The 23,482-nt window shown below is 40.9% G+C and overlaps 1 protein-coding gene across 1 annotated transcript in view; it reads right to left on the minus strand.

Moving 5' to 3' along the window:
- LOC113520213 (glutamate receptor ionotropic, kainate 2) overlaps nucleotides 1–23,159 on the minus strand; it is a 66,213-nt gene extending 43,054 nt beyond the window's left edge. Inside the window, exon 1 of the mRNA XM_052901277.1 lies at nucleotides 22,748–23,159. The gene's annotated coding sequence lies outside the window, so the exon portion shown is untranslated. The remainder of the gene's footprint in view (nucleotides 1–22,747) is intronic.
- Between the last annotated feature and the right edge of the window lie 323 nt (nucleotides 23,160–23,482).

Consider the following 23,482-nt stretch of genomic DNA (forward strand, 5'->3'; position numbering starts at 1 on the left):
TGAAATTCCTTGTATTCAATTATAATATAATAATAATAATTTAAGTACGGCCTCGCGAATGAGAGGTTGCCTTACGAGCCGAACCTCAAAAGCGACAGTGTCAATCTCTACTGGGACCGATCCATCATCACGGACAGGACAGTTCCTGCGAACAAACTTGATATCGTGATGATGAATCGGGCATTCTCGAGGGTGTTTTTGGTATGACATCTACCATACCGCATGACGAGAACCTCGTGAAAACCGAAACCGAGAAGAAGGGGAAATATTTTGTCTAGGCTGATGAGGTGACCGAAATTAAGGGGTTAGATCTATCGAAATCATCCCAATCGTTCTGTCGCTGAACGGTCTTATCCCAACCAGTCTGGAACAACATCTCAGACGGTTGGAATTCCGAGGCGGCTCACTCCCGGGAAAGATGCAGAAAGCGGTGCTCTTAGATACTGTCCGCATTGTACGCCGGTTTCTCTCTCTAGGGCAGTGAACCTCGGTCGACTGTGTTTCTGCCGGAGATAAGTTTGCCATCTCATGGGAATTTTGTTGAAATTTTTAATAATACTTAATAAATCTGTTTATTTCGGATATGGATTTACCCATAGCATACATTCATTATTATAATTTTATTTTATTTAATTATATTTTTTTAATTATACAAAGAATAATTAATAAAATGTCTATTAAAATAATTTTATTATAAATTCCTTGGTATATATCAGATACGCAGTGAGGAATACTGTCTTAACAATAGGATTACTTTTTTTTTTACAACATAGTGGGCAAACGAGCATGCGGCTCACCTGATGGTAAGTGACTACCGCCGCCCATGGTCACCCACAACACCTACGGCATTGCAGGTGTGCTGCCGGCCTTTTTAAAAAGGAATATGCTCTTTTCTTGAAGGTTATGTTGTCGTATCGGTTCGGAAATACTGCTGCTGGGAGTTACTTACTATATACTTATATACTTATCTATACATTTCTCATTTTACGAAAATTGCATCAACGGAGGAGTATGATATTTGGCACACATAGTTTATATATAGAGAAGGAGAGCAGAATGCAATTTTTTTTTTTAAATTACGCATAAAAAATATATTAAATCATTAAGAAAAACATTTTACCCACTACCATGTATTTTTTTTTTTTGTAATGGGTGATAATGTATTGGTAACCTCGCCCGCGCTATCGGTATACACCGGTGGGGCACCAGTGAAGGCTGATAGGTGCGGATGAAACAAGTCAGTTAGCCCATCGTGACGAATTCAATAAAAATTGTTCACGATGGTTTTCAGAGGGAACCACGTGGAGGTCGACCTAATAGGGTATATTGCTAACAATAGGGCTGTCAATCTCCATTGCTAACAATCCCTTTCCCCCCAAACGTTTTTGGTTTTAACGGTTTCGTACAAAAAATTCACTTTATATTCCTCCCGTACAAAACGCCAATTTCATATATAAGGACCTAATTTTATTTATCTATACATGTATAAACTCGTATATTTACGTGATTCAAAAAAATCATTAACCCTGTTCTCTGTAAACATGCCAGACGCACTACATCACCATGGCAAGTTAAGTATCGCTCGGAATGCTCAACAATAACGGAATATTCCACAAAAGCGTTAGAAACGTCGTCTCGGAATGCTTAAAAATAACGGAATGTCCCACAAAAGTGTTAGAAACGTCGTGTCGGAATGCTTAAAAATAACGGAATGTCCCCCAAAAGTGTTATAAACGTGGTCACCCGACTCGTTCCGCATGTATCCTACTTAAATGATTGGGAACATTAGCAAAAGGGCGTAATAAATAATATTTGGCCCCCCTAAGGCTCTTTCCACTTAGCGCGAGATCTATTCAGGGTAATGTGGCGTATTGTTAACGGTACAGGCGGACGGAAGGGATGGAATACGTACGCATTATTATCGGCACATTATGCCTTGTAACAGAGTTTAGTTTTTTAAGTCGATTTTCGAATGGAGAAAAACCATAAGTTTCTTGTCAGTAATGCGGACTGCCAGCCCCATTGCTAGCAATATACCCTGTCAGGTCGACCCCCACGCGGTCCCCCCTGGAAACCGTCGTGCTGAATTCCAGGTGCAATTCATCATGATGGACTAACTGACCTGCCTTTTCATCCTCACCTACCATGTTACCCTGGTGCTCCGCCAGCGTATACCGATAGCGCAGGCGGTGTTACCCTTTTCACCCATCAAAAAAAACCTGTGAATCCAAACGAGTGCCGTCGAAAAGATAAAATTTTTCGATTCTTTTGATCTTTTAATACAATTTCTATGGGATCGGTCTGTAAGTACATCCTTACAGATACAAAAGGAATTCACAAAATCGGTTTATAAAGCAACGGAGTTATGAGGTAACGAACAAATTTTTTACGAAAGAGATTTATCGAGCAAAAATGAATGGAGATGTCGGTAGGGGCCGCCCTAGACGGACGTATGTCGACCAAATAGGCGACGTGCTGAAGAAGGGCCGAATTAAAAGTACCCGTAACCGGCGAGCGTGTATGACAAGATTGATGAATGTGGAAGAAGCGAAAGAGGTTTGTTTGAATCGAAGCATTTGGCGTTCCATTGTTTCTGCCTACCGTAATGGGAGACAGGCGTGACAGATATGTATGTATGTATGTATGAACAAATTTTTTTCGACCGACTTAAAAAAAATGAATCTTTTCAATTCGGTTGCATTCCTTTTATGTTTGTCATACTTTTTTCTAACTCCGTCAATTGTGAGCCGATTTGGTATATTCTTTTTTCATCTGAAAACTGAAACTTACTTATAGATAGATGCCATAGAAATTTTATCAAAATCGGTCAGTAATTTAATATTTAAATCATAATAACTAATTTCATCACAAATGAAGTCGGCGTTTTTTGGCGTTTTTTCGTGGCTCCCTCTATTGGGAAGTTTTACCAGTAATTGCCACGCGTGGCAGGCGGATTGGCGACCGCAGTTAGGCTTTAGAAATGTTTAAAAAACAACGCTGCTGCCCTATGGAAGGCCTATGTTCAGCAATGGGAAGGCCTATGTTAAAAAAAAATTAAATCCAATTCGCATAATAAATGCATTAGCGAAATAGCGGAAGGCCTATGTCCAGCTGTGGGATGGCCTATGTCCAGCAGTGGACAGTTAACGGGTAACGCGACGGTAATGGTAATGATAATTTTAATCCAAATATACACGAGCAACGCCACGGGACATAAGTAGTATTCCGTAATATTATTGAATAGCTAAGCGTTTAATACAGAACGCCGTCGTCATACAAAAATGTATGGTCGAGTGATAATACACATTTCACATACTTTACTAATATCAAAAGCAATTTACGAATTTTTGTATGGGGACACACAGTTGCGTTGTTTGGCGAGCATTCTATTAATTTTAGTGTTAAACCCTTCTTTGCATAATGATGGAAATTTCCATCGTAACACTGAATGCCCAAAAATTATATAAAAGAACAAGTTCACTTTAAGTTGATCGTGTCTGGACACCTTTTTAATGTCCATTGCAGAAAAAAAAACATAGCTGTCAAATTTATTTTTTTAACCATTTCTCCTTTAATTTTTAACATGAATTATATCACCTAGATTTATTTCACCTATAACAATTTTATACAGAGAATGGATAACAAATTTATTTGCCATTGGTGCAAATAGGGAAGAATGGAAGAGAAAAACTGATAAATTGTTGACTGGTAGCAAATGCCATCAGGCGTTAAGTCCTCAAATAATAATTGGAGTAAGAGTAGGCAGATGGTGATGAGCATGATGATGAATTTATTCACCATAAACATAAGATACAAAGATGTGAATGTTTCTAAAGATTTGTCCGTTTACAACTCAGTCACGCTTAAACTAGGTCTAGAACTTAACGCTAGAGGGCACCACTCTCAAACGAGTAGTAACAATAATTCTAAAAATAGTTCATTAACTATTAACGTCGCTTTTTCAAAAAGGAAGAAAGGTTCACATTTCGGTTGTAATTTTTTATCATACATCTCTGACCAAAGAGGGTTGACGTCAAGCAGGCGGCCAGTCGTAAAACTAAAAGCCAAATCTTTTTGTAACATGGATAAAAACATATTACGTGGACCCCAAATAATAATTGGGATAAGGATAGGAAGATGATGGTATATCTCCGTCAATTGTGAACAAATTTTGTAAAATTCTAAGTTAAAAAGAAGGATATACTTACAGATTGCTTCCATAGAAATCTTATCAAAATTGTCAAATCAAAAGCTGCTGAACAACCCAGCCCTCGAGGGAGAAGTTGAAAGCGCTGGTATGCGAGCAAGAGGAAAAAAACAGTTGCTCGTCCCTCTCCCAAGGGAGCATTCGACGACCCGATTTTATATAAGTGCTGATTGAATTTATTCACTCCACAATCAATGCATACCTCGGTGTTCACTCAGCGGGCTATGGAGAGGGCTATACTCGGAGTTTCTTTGCGTGATAGAATCCGAATCGAGGACATCCGCAAAAGCACCAAAGTGATCCACATAGCCCCGAAGGATAAGCAAGCTAAAGTGACAACGGGCTGATCACATAACTCGAAAAACAACTGAACGGGAAGAAACTTTCTTGAGTGGCGTATAGGTAAACGCAATGTAGGACTACCCTCCACTAGATGGAGTCATCATCTTCCTACCCTTATCCCAATCATTTGGGGTCGGCGTAATATGATTTTATCCATATTACAAAAAGATTTGGTTTTTTAGTTTTACGACCGGCCACCTGCCTGACGTCAACCCTCTTTGGGAACCTCGTTACTCCACTAGATGGAGTAACGACCTCAAATGCATTGCAGGGAGTCAGTGGATGCAGGTGGCTCAGAACCGTTCCTTGAAGTCTATGGCCAACAGTAGACGAATAATGGCTGAAATGTTGACGATGACAATCGATGCTGTATTCATAAAGTTGGCTTCGTTAACTGTGATCAACAACCAAGTTGATATAATGGATATACCAGATGGAGACTTTGTATAAAAATCGTCTGCTTGGATACCTCTGTTCCACTCGTGTTTCTGCCGTGAAGCAGTTGTGTTTGCATGGCTGTGTTTCGGTTTGAAGGGTGGGATATGGCAATGAAATTACAGGTTACAAAGGTCTCCTTAAATCTCAGGTATTCTAACGTATGAGAGGTATCAGGAGTGATACAGTATACTCTGTAATGTCCACGGTACTGTTTGCATCTATGGCCGACAGTTACCACGTTTCACCAGGTGGGCCATCAGTATGTTTGCCATTCTAAATTGTAGAAAAAAAATGGGATTATGTACGTAGAAATACGCTAAAAGTTTGCCAAGCTATTCGACAGTGTACCCCACTACATAATACCGGGGGCATACTTTCACGCTATCACAAAGGGTGGCAGTAATAAAACGTAATCTTTATACTGAGCGTAATGCAAGATTGGTGTGCGTAGGCACACGAGGATGCTATGAAGTTAAAAAGTTACCGAGTTTGTACATAATATATAATAAAAAAATCTCGATTATCCGGATATTCGATTATCCGGACAAGACAGGATGAATCGGAACCCACACAGTTGTTACAACTAAAGCGCATCAGGGACTTGGTCGCAATAAAAAAAAAAAATTTATTGCACTTGTAAGTTACATATAAAATAATGTATTTACAAATGTTGTGAGCAAGTGTGGACTTATCTCTGATAGAGATCTCTTCCAGTCAACCCGGTACAGTTGGAAAGCATGTCGTTAGCGGGCAGCTGAAGTGCTACAACTATTAATACATAAACAAATATACAGTTAAATAAAATATTAAAATATATAATAAAATATTACATAAATACATACACTATAAATACATATAATACCTACCTACTTATATAATAAATGTTAAAATAAATTAATATACTACTTACATTAGAAAAAAAATTTATTCATTGCATCAAAAATTAATAATATCCAAGATGAATATGAGTGCAAGCAGGTTTTTTTTTTATACAACTTAGAATGGCAAACAAGCTGACGGCCCACCTGATGGAAAGTGGTAACCGTCGCCTATAGACATGAGCAGTACCGTGGACACAACAGAGAATACTGTTTCGCACATGATACCCCCCATGCGTTGCAATTCCTGAGGACTCAGGTGTTATTCCTCTGTACCCAGTAAATTCACGCCATATCCCACTTTTGGTGGGAGGTTATAGGTTGGACTGCCCTTACATTGGTCACTGTTGTCGTATCACAAATGGGACGCTTCAGCTGTGACCAAGTTTGTTTATTGTTTCTTTCATTCGAAATTATGTCTTAGTCTAAGATTATGTTACTAACAAATAGGGCCATTGAAGCCTGTAATAATAAAGATTGTTTATATTATTATAACTAATTATTTCCAACCAAATTTTAAAATTACATATGTATGTATTATATTTTTATATCGTAATATCTAAATGACGAAGGTAAAACCCTTTACATGATAAAAAAAACTATTAAAATTTAGATATTGTTTGATATATTCCTATGGGACCGATCTTAACTTATTTAGAGATATATGTACCTTATTAAATAACAAGTGAAATAAAAACTTGTAAAAAAAATAAGCACGAATAAATCAATATGCTCCGCCATCTTGAAATCCGTTAAAAATAATGTATTATAACTCAATGCAAAACACAGAGAAGAATTCAAACGACAAAATGTTGAATTTATAACAAAAATTGAATCCGCCGAGCTAATCCAATAAAGAAGGAACTTTGGCTATTTATATTATAGAGTTTCTAAGATTAATTTACATATTCAACATTCAAAGGTTGCGGTTTTACATATTCAGTAACTTCTGGGGCTGCTTCTTGATTATGCGAACAAAAAACCTTCAAGGAAAGAGCATATTCCTTTTTAAAAGGCCGGCAGCACACCTGCAATGCCGCTGGTGTTGTGGGTGATCACGGGCGGCGGTAGTCACTTACCATCAGGAGAGCTGCATGCTCGTTTGCCCCCTGTGTTGTAAAAAAAATATAGTAAGTCGCCGGTTAGGCTGTTCCGGCATGTTTTCAAATGGATTCTAATAGATGGAGCTTCTTAATTCGGTTGCATTTTTGAAGTAAAAACTTCTTTAGGCGCATTAGGCGTTTTTAATATGGGAAAAAATCATTTATCTCACGACACTTACAGTTACTATGAAGGGTTCGTTGTATAATGTAAAATAGAAAATACTGAATAACGATTAATTTTTTTCTAGTACAATAATAGTGATATTTAAAAATGACGTGCTCTAATATTTTTTTTGTTTTAGTACGTTTGTTCCGTTACGGAACAGGCTAAGGTCGGAGACCATGCTGCCTAGTCATCAATATGATAAATTGTCTGGAATTTTATGACGTACTCTAATAACAAAATGTCAATTGACAGAAAAAGAAAATAAATAAATTCTATTTTTAAAAGTAACATTAATAAAACCTCAACAGTATATAATATCAGTATTTACATATATTGTATATGTATGTACATAGATATACATGCATGTTGGCATTTTTTGAGATGAGAAAAAACCATTCAACTCGCGACTTTGTTATCGTAACCGACACCTCTGTCGATTCAAAAAATACATACGTAATTGTCCAAGGTTTCACTGTCGACACTCACGGAATGCCGCTGTTTTTTTTTACATTTTTTTACCTCATAACTCCGTCAGTTTTTTTTTTTTTTCTCTTCATATGGCACGGCACAAAGTGCATCCGCCATAAGCAAAGTTTGGGAAAGAACATTTTAGTAAAGGGAGTTTTGGACGAACTTCAGTTGGTTGTAAATCGATTTGATAAAATCTTTTTTTATTTGAAAGGACATACTTACAGGTTGGTCCCATACAAATTTTATCAAAATAGGTTTGGAAATCAAAAGAACTCGTTTTAAAGTCCGTTTTTTTGTGAAACATAATCTTTCATAATTATTTTTACGTACCAATAAGGTACAAAGGAAATCTTATAGTAATAAACCAAGAACAAGGAATTATATAGAAGGAATGATAAAATGAAAACTGTGAATCATATGGTTGCCTCCTTTCTTCTTATGCAAATATAATTAGTAAAAAGAGAACGAAAGATATACTATCACTTGTCATTTTTCTCAATTCATAGCGGGCTATCTATCTATCTATCCTATTTAAGAGCTGCACTCTTGTCGGTGGAGCTCTTGCCACTCACTACGATTGTCAGCGAGTCTCTTCACCTGTTGATACGACACGACACCAACTCCTTCCTTGATCTATCTGATGTAACTATGTCTCGGCCTCCCTCTCCCCCTCCTTCCTTCTATCTTACCTTCTATTATAATGTTCATAAGTTCGTCGTGTCGTATCAAGTGTCCCAACATAGCGGGCTAGTGTATAGAAAATGTTTGATATGTCAATTATTTGTCAATGACAAATTTTACATTACTAGATTATATATTCGACACAGTTTATGTAGAAAGTATGCAAGCGGGTTGCATCTGAATTTGGTAGGGTTATACGGCCGTATAACATTTTCTATTAATAAAAAAATGTGTTTGTTTAGGTCAATGATTTCGGTCATTAGGTTTAGGTTTAGGTTATGATCAAAGTTTTGATTTATAAAAAAAAATCCCGCCAATTTGACATTTGGCTTATTATTGCTAAAAGCGGTCCATGTTTTTTTTTTTTTACACATGATACTCTATCTATGACAATAATCTAAGGTGGACACTAGCGACATCTAGCTCCGTCTAATGTTTTCGGTTTACGTCTTTTAAACAAAAGGACGGTCCACCATTAATCACTACGGAGCTAAATTGTTTTTGGACCATCTTTTCCTTGTTAGTGTAGAAGCAGCTATTCGGTTAAAGTATTTTTTGATTAAAATATTTCAACAATTCATTTAATTTGTCGCCGACGTCGCCCGATGTGACATTTCTTTTTTTTTTTTGTAATTAGGACAAAATGTATACAGCTTTAAATGTAATAAAATATTTTTTTGTTAGTGAACACTATTTATTTATACTATTATTAGAAATAGAACAAAATTGTTGGAATGGACGAACAAATATTTGTTGGTCTTTCATGAAACAACCACTGAACGGATTTGAGTGAAATTTGGTACATGGATGGGTTATATCCTAACTTAGCCCCTAGTATAACTTATGTTCACTTATTTTAAAATTTATTTTCTGATACTGCTTAGTAGTTTGTATACACACAAACACAATATTTATAAAGTTGAACTTTTTGAAAAAGCAACAGGTTTTTTTTTTATACAACTTAGAATGACAAACAAGCTGACGGCCCACCTGATGGAAAGTGGTAATCGTCGCCTATAGACATGAGCAGTACCATGGACATAACAGAGTATACTGTTTCACCCATGATACCCCCCATGCGTTGCCATAGATTATATCACGAGATAGGTTATACTCCGAGAATTAGTACATATATCATACATTACGTACTGATTGACACGGGGAAATCCACGGGATATAGTTAGAGGGTTTAAAAAAATTACTACCACGCACAAGAAGCTTCTGGGAGTGATCAACAGGAGGTAAACACTCCTCGAACCCTTCCTGAAAGCGTTCGTTAATAGATTTCTCGGTTCAGCGCCCACGGAACAGTCGCATTGTGTGGTTTGTACCGTAACCGCTGTGAGTGCGGTTTGCGTCACTGGAAAAGCATTTTGGCTGAAATAAGCCAGAAGGTTCATAATTCGTGTCTTTTTTTTTGTCTGTGTAAAGCATAGATCTCATATGTTAAGATGGAGCGCATGTCAAAAAACGGAGCATAAACGCTCAGCTAATATCTTTATATTCTGTGGCATTCTTTGAAAGAAACAAGTGTTTTCATTCATTCATTCAAAATGCCTTTTGACTGGTGAATTTTTTTTTAAGAAAACAGCGCCTTTTATATATATATATATATATATATATATATATATATATATATATATATATATATATATATATATATATATATATATATATATATATATATATATATTATATATATATATATATATATATATATATATATATATATATTTTTTTTTTTAAACACAGTAGGCAAACGAGTTTGCGACTCACCTGATGGTAAGTGACTACCGCCGCCCATGATCACTCACTACACAAAAGGCATTGCAAGTGTGTTGCCGGCCTTTTAAAAAGGAATATGCTCTTTTCTTGAAGTTAATGATGTGAATTTTTTATTGCACTTGTAAATTACAATTGTAAATAATTACAATGGGAACACAGATATTATATTTGATTTATGGTAAACTAAAATCTTATCCAAATTTTTAACGACTCTGGAATCTGATCATTTTGAACTCTAACCAAATGTTTTTTAAATCAATCACAAATGGTATAATAATTATGTATAATAATAATGTAATTAAAACAAATTTATACACGAGTTTATAATTTACAACTAATATTTCTAATATTGTAATGGCCGAGTGGTCCCGGCATAGCATAAGCCACCCCTTCCATTCCCGTGGGTGTCATAAGAGGCGACTAAAAAAAGGCGAGGGATAAACAGCAGCGTACTTCTTAAAATATCTCTAAAGCCTGACTGCGGTTGCCAATCCCACTGCCAAGCGTAGCAACTACAGGCAAAATCCCCGCAAAAGTGAGAGACTTGTGTTAAGCAGTGGACATTTCAAGGCTGATATAATGATTATGGTTATAAATATGAAAGTAATTTGACTTTTCTTTACGAAGAGGCTATGTCTTAACACATCGGATAGTACGTATCCGATACACTGATTTACGCGGACAAAGCCACGGAATATAGTTAATATACAACTAGTTCACATAAAAGAAGTTTCTGGTAGTGATCAACAGAAGCTAAATATTCCCCGAGCCCTTCCTGAAAGCGTTCGATAATAAATTTCTCGGTTCAAAGAACACGGATATTATTCTAAATCTATGGTTAACTACAATTTCTTCAGGATTTTTTAACAGCTCTAGAATCTGGTTATTTTGCGCTCCAATGAAATATTAAACATTTTTTTATTTATGATTATAAAATTAACAATTTACTAATCATGTTTTATTATAAGTGATTAAAGTCCCTGCCCGCTTCGAAAATTTTTTAATTACATAATAATTATTAAAATATGATTATATTATTTTAATTATTTTTAAAATAAATTACTGGTCACATAACCTTGTAATTTTCTACTGTATTCAAAATAAATTTACACACTAATACACAAATTCCAAATAATATTATAAGTTTAAAAGTTTGCATGATATCTGTACACGAGGAGGCATTGAGGTCCTAATATATGGAATATTTTATATGCTGAATTACGCGGACAAAGTTGCGGAATACAATTAGTTTGCTACCACGTAAAAAGGGCTTCTGGGTGTGATCAACAGCAGCTAAACATTCAACAAGCCCTTTCTGAAAGCGTTCGATAATAGATTTCTCGGTTCGGCGCCCACGGAACAGTCACATTGTGTGGTTTGTACCGTAACTACTCTGAGCGCGGCTTGCGTCACAGGAAAAGCATTTTGGCTGAAATAGATTATTAATTATGATTATTTATTTGTTTAAAAATACAGTATACAGATGCCAGTAACATCACTGGAATAACATTTTGGCTGAAATAGACTAATAATAATAATAATTTATTTACTCAAAAACATGGTACACAGATGCTAGTAACATCACTGGAATAACATTTTGGCTGAAATAGACTAATAATAATAATTTATTTGCTTAAAAAAAACGACATACAGATGCTAGTAACAATATGTTACGAACATGTGTGTGTGTGCGTTTTTTTTTTCGAAACAATACCATTCAAAATTAAGGTACAATTATATCAGTAAACAATTGACATGATTTAGTTAGCAATGATAATAATTTAGTTATAAAATAAAATAATAAATAAATAAAATTGAGTATTCTGCTTTCAGTTACTGTTTTAGGAAACCTTTAACATTTTGAAACTTTTCGCTCCACATTTATACATATATGTATTTATTTATTTATTCTTTATTGACCGCATCACAAAAAAAAAATTTTGGTACAAAAGGTGGACTTGATGATATAATAGCATTCTATCCCAGACGACCTCTGCATAATGGCGTTTTATATTATATTTGCAAATTCAATTAATTTATTTAAATAAAACAGAAAACAAGCTACACATAATTTTTACGTACGTAACCCTCCGCGTGCGGGTTTAACTCGTCGCTCCCTCTAGACCCTTTATGGTCTATATTTTTGTTTACCAATTTTAAAACCAACTTTAATAATTTTATTTTTTCAATCAATGGGGTTTACTCCCATAGGCGTATTTAATATTTTCCAGGGTGTCATGGCACCAGATAATACTGAATTGGTTACGTGAAAAATGTGTAATTTTCCAACGTTTTTTTTTTTCTAATTTATGTTTTGTAACTAATCTATGTTGTAACGCACACACACACACACACACACACACACACACACACACACACACACACACATACACATTCTCTAGCCTGTTCTTGTATTTTATCATTGAATATTAAGTATATATATAATCTAGTAATGTATAATTTGACATTGACAAGTAATTGACATATCATACATTTTCTATACACTAGCCTGATATGAATAAAGAATAATAGCAACTGATGGTGTATCTTTCGTCCACTTTTTACTAATTATATTTGCATAAGAAGTAAAAATATGATTTACAGTTTTTATTTTATCATTCCATCTATGTAATTCCTTGTTCTTAGGCTAGTACGTAGTACGTTGTACTAAGTCTATAATTCACAGACAGCCCGCGGCAAACAACTTTTGTATCTAAGTTTATAATAACAATTCTTTATTTGAAAAAAAAAACTATTATATTATTGAACAACAATGATATTCGCAGAAAAATAAAACTGTGTCGCGAGTATGAACGCCCTCTTTCTCATTGCAGGATTCCAACGAACCAATTAAGACATACAGTTTAATTATATTAATAAGACATTTCTACGGCATTCTCTGTCTATGCCACACAACAAACTTGACACACACCCCGAGGCCGGAATCTTTAAGTTCTGTTTGTAATATCAGATACCTAATTACTCGCTCAATATTGCAAAGTTGTTTGAAACTTGTTTGAAATGCCTCGTTTATATATATCGTTTATATTATCTGTAAAACAGTACTCTAAGAATTTGAAATAGGAAATACATATTATTCGAATAATGTTTAAATTAAGAAAAAAAAAGAATTCATAATAGTCAATTTGATATTTCCAAATGGCGATCAACTATAAATGCAGGTGTGGAGTTCCTGAGACACATTTTTGTTGCCTGGGAAAATAAAATGGATGCGACTGACATTTTTCGTGACCTATCTAAGGCATTCGATTATGTAGATCATGGTACATTGCTGGAAAAACTAGCTTTTTAAACAAAGAAAATGCTTCAATAAAAACATATTTATCAGACAGAATTAAAAAAAAAAAATAACCCAATCACGCGAACGAAGTATGCAAATAAAAGCTAGTATTCAATAAAAATATAATTTTATTCAACGTATCAACACAATGTCTTGTTTACCCGCCAAAGGTTAAGTGCGAAGAGTAAATGCCGATAACTGTGTTGTTTTCGCGGTATCCTGGTTATGAGAACGGACGCCATTTTCGAATTGTTTTTGATGCATTGATCGATGACTTTATTATACTAGGAAACGGAAAACAAGCTAACAGCCTACTTGATAATAAGTCTAAGAACAAGGAATTACATAGAAGGAATGATAAAATAAAAACTGTTAATCATATGGTTGCCTCTTTTCTCCTTATGCAAATATAATATATATATATTCTTTATTGCACTTGTAAGTTACATGTAAAATAATCTATTTATAAATGTTGTGAGCAAGGGTGGACTTATCTCTGACAGAGATCTCTTCCAGTCAACCCAGTACAGTAAGAAAGCATTTCGTTAGCGGGCAGCTGAAGTGCTACAACTATTAATACATAACTATAATTAGTAAAAAGAGGACGACAGATACACCATCAGTTGCTATTTCTCTCAATTCATAGCAGGCATAGTGTATAGAAAATGTTTGATATGTCAATTATTTGTCAATGACAAATTTTACATTACTAGATTTGTTCGCGACATTGTACTCTTTGTATAGTTTATAGCGATATTTTATAGTTATTTTGTTAGCATAAGTCATTAGTTTTTTAATCATTCAAATTGTTAATTTTATATAGGTTTTCTCTGATGTATTTATAGTTTGTAAGTCGAATAAAGCATTTTATTGTGTCGAGTCCTTATTACCCACAAGTAGAAATAAGGAAAAGATTGTAAAATAATAGTAATAAGGATAATTATGATAAATAAACAGACGCCAAATGGTGCCGCTCTGAAGAGTCACGCGTCCCTCTCACACTCGCCCCGTCCCGCTCGCACAGACTCACTGATGTGAGTTGGTAGATGTTGTCGTGCGACCGGGCGGGTATAAAGATAGGCCGCCTACCGTCGAGCGGTATGCGGATCGGCCAGCAGTCGAAGCGACAAGAAGAGAAAGTTTGGCAGCAGCTTGGCAGCACTGAAGATACATCGCAGCAGCATCACCGCTTCGGCACCGCTACAACACCTGCGTGTGCGCCACCGCAGCAACTCGACCGAGCAGCACCGCGGCAGCGCCATCGTACTAGCAACGCGGCTACACCATCTTGTGCACCACCGTACCAGCTCCACCGTTTGCACCGCCGCACTAGCACCACCGAAGCAGCAACATCGCGAGTGCACCGCCATCGCCTCAACGTCGCACCGTACGGATCCAACGAACTCACCGTAGCCAGCACCAAGGAGAGAAGACGTTGTCTGGTGCGTTTGTTGTTGCAAACGTACCAGGCAACGAACCGGCTGTCATCGGAGCGGACAGTTGAGACTTGCCCACCCCGCCTACCCAAGATTGAAGTCCATCCGGGGACAGGCATCCCCAGAATGAAGGGATCGCGGACGACTGCTTGAGAGGACGACCTGTGAAGCAGAAGGAAGGGAATCCGAAGAATTCGGAGAATGCCGAGCCCGGCCAGGCGGCCGGACGAAAAAGGCCCTTATCAGGGCCACAGTGTACCATTACCGCAGGAGGGGGGCTCAACCGCCGCTGCCCCCCCTCCAGCGCGCGCCCGTGCGCAGCGCCCGCGTACAGCGATCTCCCCCTCGCGGGGGAGAGAGCGCTCCCGCTCCCGCGCCGCGCAACGTGCCACGGGTACGACAAACCCGCCACGCGACGATGCAACCGCGCCGTGCAGTAACCGTGCAGGCGTAACCATCCCTCGCGCCGGTTTACCGGCGACACTAGTGCATCAAGCTCAGTGCGGCGAACAAGTGCCGAGTGATAGTGCTAACAGTGTCACCAGTGCAAATTACCGGCATCAACAGCAGCATCCAGCAACGAGGACCACCACAGAGGGGCCCTCACAACAACAAGTCACCGTTCCCCCATCGCCCGCATCACCGTCGCCATCGGAAGACTTTGCGGAGGCGGGCACCTCGTTCCTCACCTCGAGCGGCATGCCACCGCCGAGGGCGGCGAGCCTCTCCGAGTTTCGGAGCGGGGGTTCGTCGGGCGGCCTTTCGCCGAAATCAACATTAGAGCGAGACTCGTTGATTTTGGCGCAAGTGCTGTCCGCGGACCTCCTCTCCCAGGGAATGAAAGAGAGGATCGCCGCTCTGGTGGGGGATGAAGCGGAGAGACTGAGGGACCAGCCGTCGCCTCCAATAGAGGAGATGGAGCTGGCAAGAGAGAGATGGGTCGATCGTACCAACTGACAGCCATACGACCAGCCCGAAGGCCCAGAAGCCCAGATTCCGCGGCAAACGAGGGACACAAGCGTCCCTGCCAAGAGCCTTCACCGCCGCAGATATCGACTCCACTGCCACAGAGAGACCCAAGGCTGAGACCCAGGGAACTCCCAGTGCCAGCCCACTCACAGGGCCAGACATATGCGGGCGCAGTAAGGGCCCCTACGCAACCACCGGACATGACGAAAAACCAAGGCGCGGCCTCAAGCACAGCAAGAGACACTGCACCGCCTCCGCCCCCGCCAGCGGCAAAAAGACCTAGATTGCCCCCGCTAATAGTGGAATACCTGCCCGACTGGGTGCGCCACTTCAAGAACTTGAAAAAGTTGCTGAGCTGCGCCCCGAACGCCCGCCCCTATGGCAAGGGGGTGAGATTCACCCCGAGGTCCGAGGATGAGTACCGTGTCATCCAGAGGTACCTCTCCGACCTCGAGAAAACGGAAAAAAATAAGTTGGTTTTCTTACCAACTGCCAGCGGAGAGGAGTCTGAAAGTGGCCATCCGGGGCATACCAGCCGACACTCCAGTGGAGGACATTGCCGACGCCCTGACGGAGCTGGGATACGTTCCTGAGTACATCCGTCAGATCAAAGCACGTCAGGGCCGCCCGGGGTGCATATTTCACGCACAGATCAAGCGCACCCCAGGTATCACCCCCGGCATATACGCTATTGATGAATTACTCTGCATGCCGGGGGTGAAAATCGAAGCCTGGCGGGGCAAGAACGGCCCCGCGCAATGCCACCGCTGCCAAAGTTTCAGGCATTCCTCCCATGGGTGCCACAGGAAGATGGCATGTGTCCGCTGCGGGGGTGAACACGTAGCCAGGGACTGCCCGCGGCCCAGAGAGGAGCCTCCGACCTGTGCAAACTGCGGAGAAAACCACACCGCTAACAATCCCGCCTGCCCTGTTTTCAAAAGAGAAATAAGAAACAGAAAGGCGGGCACGGCGCCCAGAACAACAGGCCAACTCGCCGGGCGAGATAGGACGCTCCCAGGCGGCACCAACGAATCCAACCTGATGGCCGCGGCAAACCCGGCTACAGAAAGAGGAAGCAGCTGCCCGAAAAACCCCGGAAAAAGAAGAGAGGCAAGAAGAAGAAGAAAGGGAAACGCAAAGACGCACCCACTGAGGCCGCGCCGACCAAGACACAGGCTTCGGCAAAAACAACCCGTCCGCTTGCGGTCGCCGCCCCCACTAAATATGAAACCGCCACACAAAAGGCCGCATCAAGCGCGGCGCCACAACACGAAAGTGTCAAGGGGAAGATGGCGAAGCAGCCACTGGAATCCAGCACCTCCAACAACAACCACTTGATGAGGGCGATGATTAACATCTTGATGGAGGTGCTAGTCGCGGTACAAACCGGCGCAGACCCCTTACCGGTAATAACCGCGGGCCTGGTGAAACTATCGCAGCTAACATGATAAGAATAGTTCACTGGAACGCGGACGGGATCCGCAAGAAGCTGCCCCTACTGAAACTGATGCTCGTGGAGTATAAAGTCGACGTGTGTCTCATCTCGGAGACGATGCTAGGGGCCGCCGACGCACTCCACATACCGGGATACCATGCATACCGCAAGGACGAGCTTACGGACGACCGAAGGGTGTATCGCGGGTTGGCTGTCCTAGTAAGGAGGAACATCGTCCACCAGCCGCTCCCACAGGTGCAACTTGGATCGATGTACGCACTTGGGATCGAGATGTGCAACAATAGAAATCCCATCCGTGTGTTTTGTATACTGCAAAGTATACAAACCGCCGACAACGAAACTTGCAACGGCCGACGTCGAGGCCCTTTTCAAGGAGCCGCTGCCGACCATCGCCGCAGGAGATTGGAACTGTAAACACACGGCTTGGAACTCCAACATAATCAGCGCCGAAGGCAGAAAACTCCTGGGGATAGTAGAGAAACTAAATATCGCTGTGCATGGTCCAGAGGTACCTACACACTATCCCCACGACGCCACAAGAATACCCGACGTGCTCGACATTGCCCTCTACAAGGGACTGGACAGCCAACTGACGCAGGAAGTCCTCTCAGAGGACGTCCAATCCGACCACCTTCCCGTGTGCATGGATATCCTGATGACCCCGGTGCTCCTGACGCCGCAGGCCCCGCGCCGCCGGACGGATTGGGGGAAATTCACGGACTTCATGCAGGACAACACGCCAACGAGGACAATTTTAACCTCCGCCGACGTCGAACAGCTTGCGGGAGACCTGTCAGTCTCCATACAGGCCGCCATGCAAAACGCATCCCAGCCGGGAAAGGTAGCGAAAACAACTAATACCATCCCGGCTGCAATAAAGAGAAAGCTCGCCGTTAAGCGCCGACTGCGCAGAGACTGGCAGGCCACCAGATGCCCCACCACCAAAACGAGGTTAAACAAGCTTGCAGAAGAAATAAAGCGTGACATCGAGTCCCATAAAAAGGAGAGTTGGGAAAGATACGTAGAGGAAGCCGGTGACGACTGGAACAGCATTCATCGCCTGTGTCGCCGGCTAACAAATTCCCACCCCCCAGTCCGACCCCTACTGGCAAACGACGGAACACCGAGGTACCGCGCAGTAGACCGAGCGGAGATTCACGCGGATCACCTAGAGCGCCAGTTCCAGCTCAATCCATCCTCAAATAGTGATCATGTTGCACGGATAGACAACTTCGTGAAGGAGTACCTATCATCGCCACTATCACCTCACGAAGATCCGATTGTCTTTACACCGGGACAAGTGCAGCGTGAAATCAGAAAGACGAAGCCTCGGAAAGCCCCCGGCAGCGACAACATCCCAAATACGGCGCTGCGTCACCTGCCGCCGCGCACTATAGCGGCACTGACGCGCCTGTACAATGGAATAGTACGCACAGGGCATTTCCCAGACCACTGGAAGATAGGCAAAGTCATCACGCTGCCTAAGCCCGGTAAGAACGTACTGAAACCGGAATCGTACCGGCCAGTGACGTTACTGCAACACATGTCAAAGGTGTTTGAGAAACTCCTCCTCAAACATCTACAACCACACTTAAAACCACGCCTGGAGCAGTTTGGATTTAGAGCGGAACACTCCACGACACTGCAACTGACCAGAGTCCTGCACGTCATAACGAGCGCCCACAATAAGCACGAGCACGTTATTGCAGTGTTACTGGACATGGAGAAAGCCTTCGACCGCGTGTGGCACAACGGTCTACTGTATAAAATGGCCACTCAGACCGAAACACCAAGAAGGTTGGTCCGAATAGTGGCCTCATTCCTCCACTCAAGACGCTTCATGGTGACGGTGGAACAAACCTGTTCGGGAGAGCGACCCATCCGCGCGGGTGTACCACAGGGAAGCTGCCTATCGCCTGCGCTCTACGCGCTGTTCACCGACGACATTCCCACTACCCCCGAGTCTCTCCTCGCGCTGTACGCCGACGACGCCGCCTTCATAGTGACATCCATCGGCAAGAAGCACGCAGCGCTGAAAATGCAGCGGCAACTCGACACCCTACCAAAGTGGCTGGACGACTGGAGATTGTCGGTGAATGTGCGCAAAACGCAGGCGATCTACTTCGGACAACGTCACTGCCCTCCCAAATTGCACCTGCGCGACTCCCCGATCGAGTGGTCTACCACCGTCACCTACCTAGGGGTGAACATCGACCGGCGTCTAAGTTTTAACACCCACATCAAGGGGGTCTGCAACAAGACCAGGGTGGCCAGGCACCTCCTTCGCCCAGCGTTGACAGGAAGACTCCCTCTCCAAATAAAGACGGCCATATACAAGACCTACATCCGACCGCGACTTACGTACGCAGCGCCGGCATGGTATGTCTACGCATCTGCGTCGAATAAGAAGAAACTCAGCGCGCAACAACACCTTACACTGCGCACCATCGCCGGCGCGCATAAATACGTAAGGAACGCCACCTTGGAGAGGGACCTAAAGATCCCTCCGCTGAACGAATTCATCGGCAGCCTCGCAGCGAAGATGTTCGCGCGTGCGGACGCATCGGGCTGGGACCACCTAAAGGGAATAGCGCCCCTGCACGCGCGACCTCCGGACCACAAGCCCTACGCACGCGAACTGATAGCTCGCGTGCAAGAAAACCCAGAGGAAGACGTCATGGACACATGAAGACCCCTCCCCTCCCTCTGATGAGGGTTACAATGCCGTCCCGATCATTCAAACGCTGGCAGTTTGCTGGGCCTCCCCCCACGGGGTCTCACCCGGCAGGCGAAGACCGCGCAGAGTGAACGGGGCGGCACGTTAAGAACCAGGTTCACCCCAACGACCCGCTCATATTAATGAGCGGCGGATGGAAACCACCTGAGAGGGGTAAAAAACCCCGGACAGGTTTCCCCGGCTCCCCCTAGGGGAGAGCATGAGAAGAAGACGGACGGACGAGCGGTATGCACTGCACTGCACTGCACTCCCCAACCGATAAGGAAATAGGATACTCTTCAGTACGAAACCGGGAGCTTCAAGAAAGGAATTATAGCGTTTCTCTCCAGCCTGAACCAGCACCCCTACAGTCCACGCTCACCGTGCGGTCAAGCTGCACCGCACAAGATTATATATTGGACACAGTTTATGTAGAAAGTATGCAAGCAGGCTGTATCTGAATTTGGTAGGGTTATACGGCCGTATAACATTTTCTATACACTAGCCTGATATGAATTGACAATTTTGTCACTTCTTCTATGTAATTCCTTGTTCTTAGTAATAAATAAAAATGTGTACAGAGTAATTTATATGAAACGGTACTGTTGCTTACACTGTGGTTTTTTGAAATTATTTAATTCTTTTTATTATTTGTACAACATGGGCGAAACAGTATACTCTGTTATGTCCATGGTACTGCTCATGTCTATAGGCGACGGTTACCACTTTCCATCAGGTGGGCCGTCAGCTTGATTGCCATTCTAAGTTGTATAAAAAAAAACCCTACAAGGTCGAATTCAACGCGGTTTTCCACGGGGTTCTCACTGGGAACTATCTTTCACAAGGTGAGCCAACTGGCCTGCTTTATCCTTCCTTATCATCTCTCGCTGGTGCGCCAACATTTTCATATTTCCATACATTAAACAACTTATGTGTGTGTGTGTGTGTGTGTGTATGTGTGTGTATGTGTACGTACATACGTCAATGTGCATGCACATATGTGTGTATGTGTGTACACACCTACTAATAAGTTGACATTATTTCCGAAATATCCTAAATCCTTACTATATGATGGGGGGGAGCTGTTAGTAGGTCTAACACCCCTATTGCTACCAATATAATCTATCAGGTCGACCTCCATACGGTCCTCGTTGGAAATCAACGTGAATTATCTATCTATATATATACTTATAATAAATCTGTAGAGAGGTCAATTCTGTACATGAAATATATTTCCAAAATAACTATCAGCGGGTGATTAGTGATCGATACTGATGACAAAAATGCAATCAGTAAAATTTTTGTCTGTCTGTCTGTATGTTCGTTATAGAAACAAAAATTACTCGACGGATTTTAACGAAACTTGGTACAATTATTCTCCATACTCCTGGGCAGGTTATAGTATACTTTTCATCACGCTACGATCAATAGGAGCAGAGCAGTGAAGGGAAATGTTGGGAAAACGGGAGAAGTTACTGCATTTTTAAGCTGCCGTCACGTATGCAGCCTTAATGGCCACTGTTTAAAATATAAAAATGTCCACCCGTGCGACGCCGGGACGGGCCGTTAGTTACCTATAAATTTATCACAGTGAACCAACCAACCCGATTTCACCCTCACCTATTATCCCTTACTGGAGCTCCATCAGCGTATACCAATAGCGTAAACAAAATTGCCATTCTATTTTCATTAAAAAAAAAACTACACGATCACCCATCCAAACTACAGCTTCACTTAACGCAACTTAACCTAATAGATCAACATGGGTGGGAAAGGGATTGTTAGTAATGGAGACTGAGAATCCCATTGCTAGCAATATACCCAACCAGGTCGACCTCCTCGCGGTTCCCCCTGAAAACTATCATGGTTAATTCCTGTTGAATTCATCATGACGGGCTAACTGGCCTGTTTTCATTCTCATCTATCACCCTTCACTGGTGCTCCGCCAGCGTATCCCGTTAGCGCAGGCGGGTGTACCATACCATATTCACCCATCAAAACAATAGATCAACACGGTATTTGAATCCAAATACGCTTCAAGCGCTTCAATTAAGCCGAATACAACAATTGATTAATGGAAGCGTATTAGCAGGTATCAAATGTTGAGACCATTATTTTAATTAAAACCCGCCAACATTATGTAAACTCCGTCATTATTATTCATTCGTGGATATAAATTCAATGGGATGCAACATAAGCTGTTATTTTGCTAATTTATTTTAATTAATCGCTATTAACTTTATAAAAAAAAAAAAAAAACACTTTCTTACACTTATATTAGAAAGAAAGAAAGGAAACATTTATTGACAACAACAAAAAGTTACATAAATTATGAATTTAGAAAAAAAAAACTACATTTGTTATTATTAGTTAATATGTAGGTATTAAATAAAAAGGTACATATTTATTTAAACATATATTTTTTTATTAAAAAAAAAACAATTATATGAAACAAGAAAGAGTTTACTGTACTATATTATTTTTAATTTACTTACCCAAAAAAATACATTAATTTATTTATTTAAAATATAATTAATAAATCATTATAATACCACAATAAATAACTATCGATAAATAACTGTTATAAATTTTTTCGCTTTTTTTTTTCATAATTATTAACTGTATTTAAAACGTTATTAAAAATAAACGTGTTAATTTAACCGTTATTCATAACAGCTGCAGCACACATTCATTATGCAAATTAATGGAACACCAACGACCCATAAAAAGGGTGAAGCGACGACCTTTGTGCATTGTATATTCATGGGATCGCAAAAAAACTGCTTGAACATACATACCATCAATACACCGCGCTGTATCCTTAGCATAGATTCGTTATTTCCTCTTATCGTGCAATGTTTGCATTGCTCCGTCCACTAAATTCATTATAACACATTCAGTATTCAACAAGCACGGTTCACAATCAATATTATATACAAAAATTGTATGTCACTGCTAAATGGAACACGTTCTCGTCATTGAATCACTTATAAAATGCACAAGGAAACGGCACAAGTGTAATCGCGCCCAGAGACGATTTCTACTGATTATTTCAAGGGAATGCTTGGATGTATTTATGTATAACATCTCAATTCCGACGGGACGCGGGAAATTGAGCGTTTTAAATAGATTGGTTTCGGTCGAGAATTGCGTGAAGGCGTAAGCGTAGGCGGTTTTCCAGCCCCAACCCCTGTACCTATAGTGATGTTACGGAACGTACTCGATTTTCCTGCTGAATAACTGTTAACGCTTTTCACGAATAACTAACTAGCTTAACTAGTTAAATAACACATTTGTGTCTAACGGCCTCATTGCTAGCGATATACCCTATGAGATAGAATTCCACGCGATTCCTCATAGAAACTAACATGGTTATTTCTTGGAAAAATCATCATGTTGGGCCAATTGACCTGACTTCATTTATACCTAATACCCCTCACTAGTGCCCTGCCAGCGTACACTAATAGCGCAAGTGGGTTTCATTTTCACCTATTAAAAATATCCTTACTACATGGTAGCCCAGGAAAGAAGAA

Source organism: Galleria mellonella, unplaced genomic scaffold (genome assembly GCF_026898425.1).
Source record: "Galleria mellonella isolate WM207_F2 unplaced genomic scaffold, CSIRO_AGI_GalMel_v1 utg778, whole genome shotgun sequence".
Classification (NCBI taxonomy): Eukaryota; Metazoa; Arthropoda; class Insecta; order Lepidoptera; family Pyralidae; genus Galleria; species Galleria mellonella.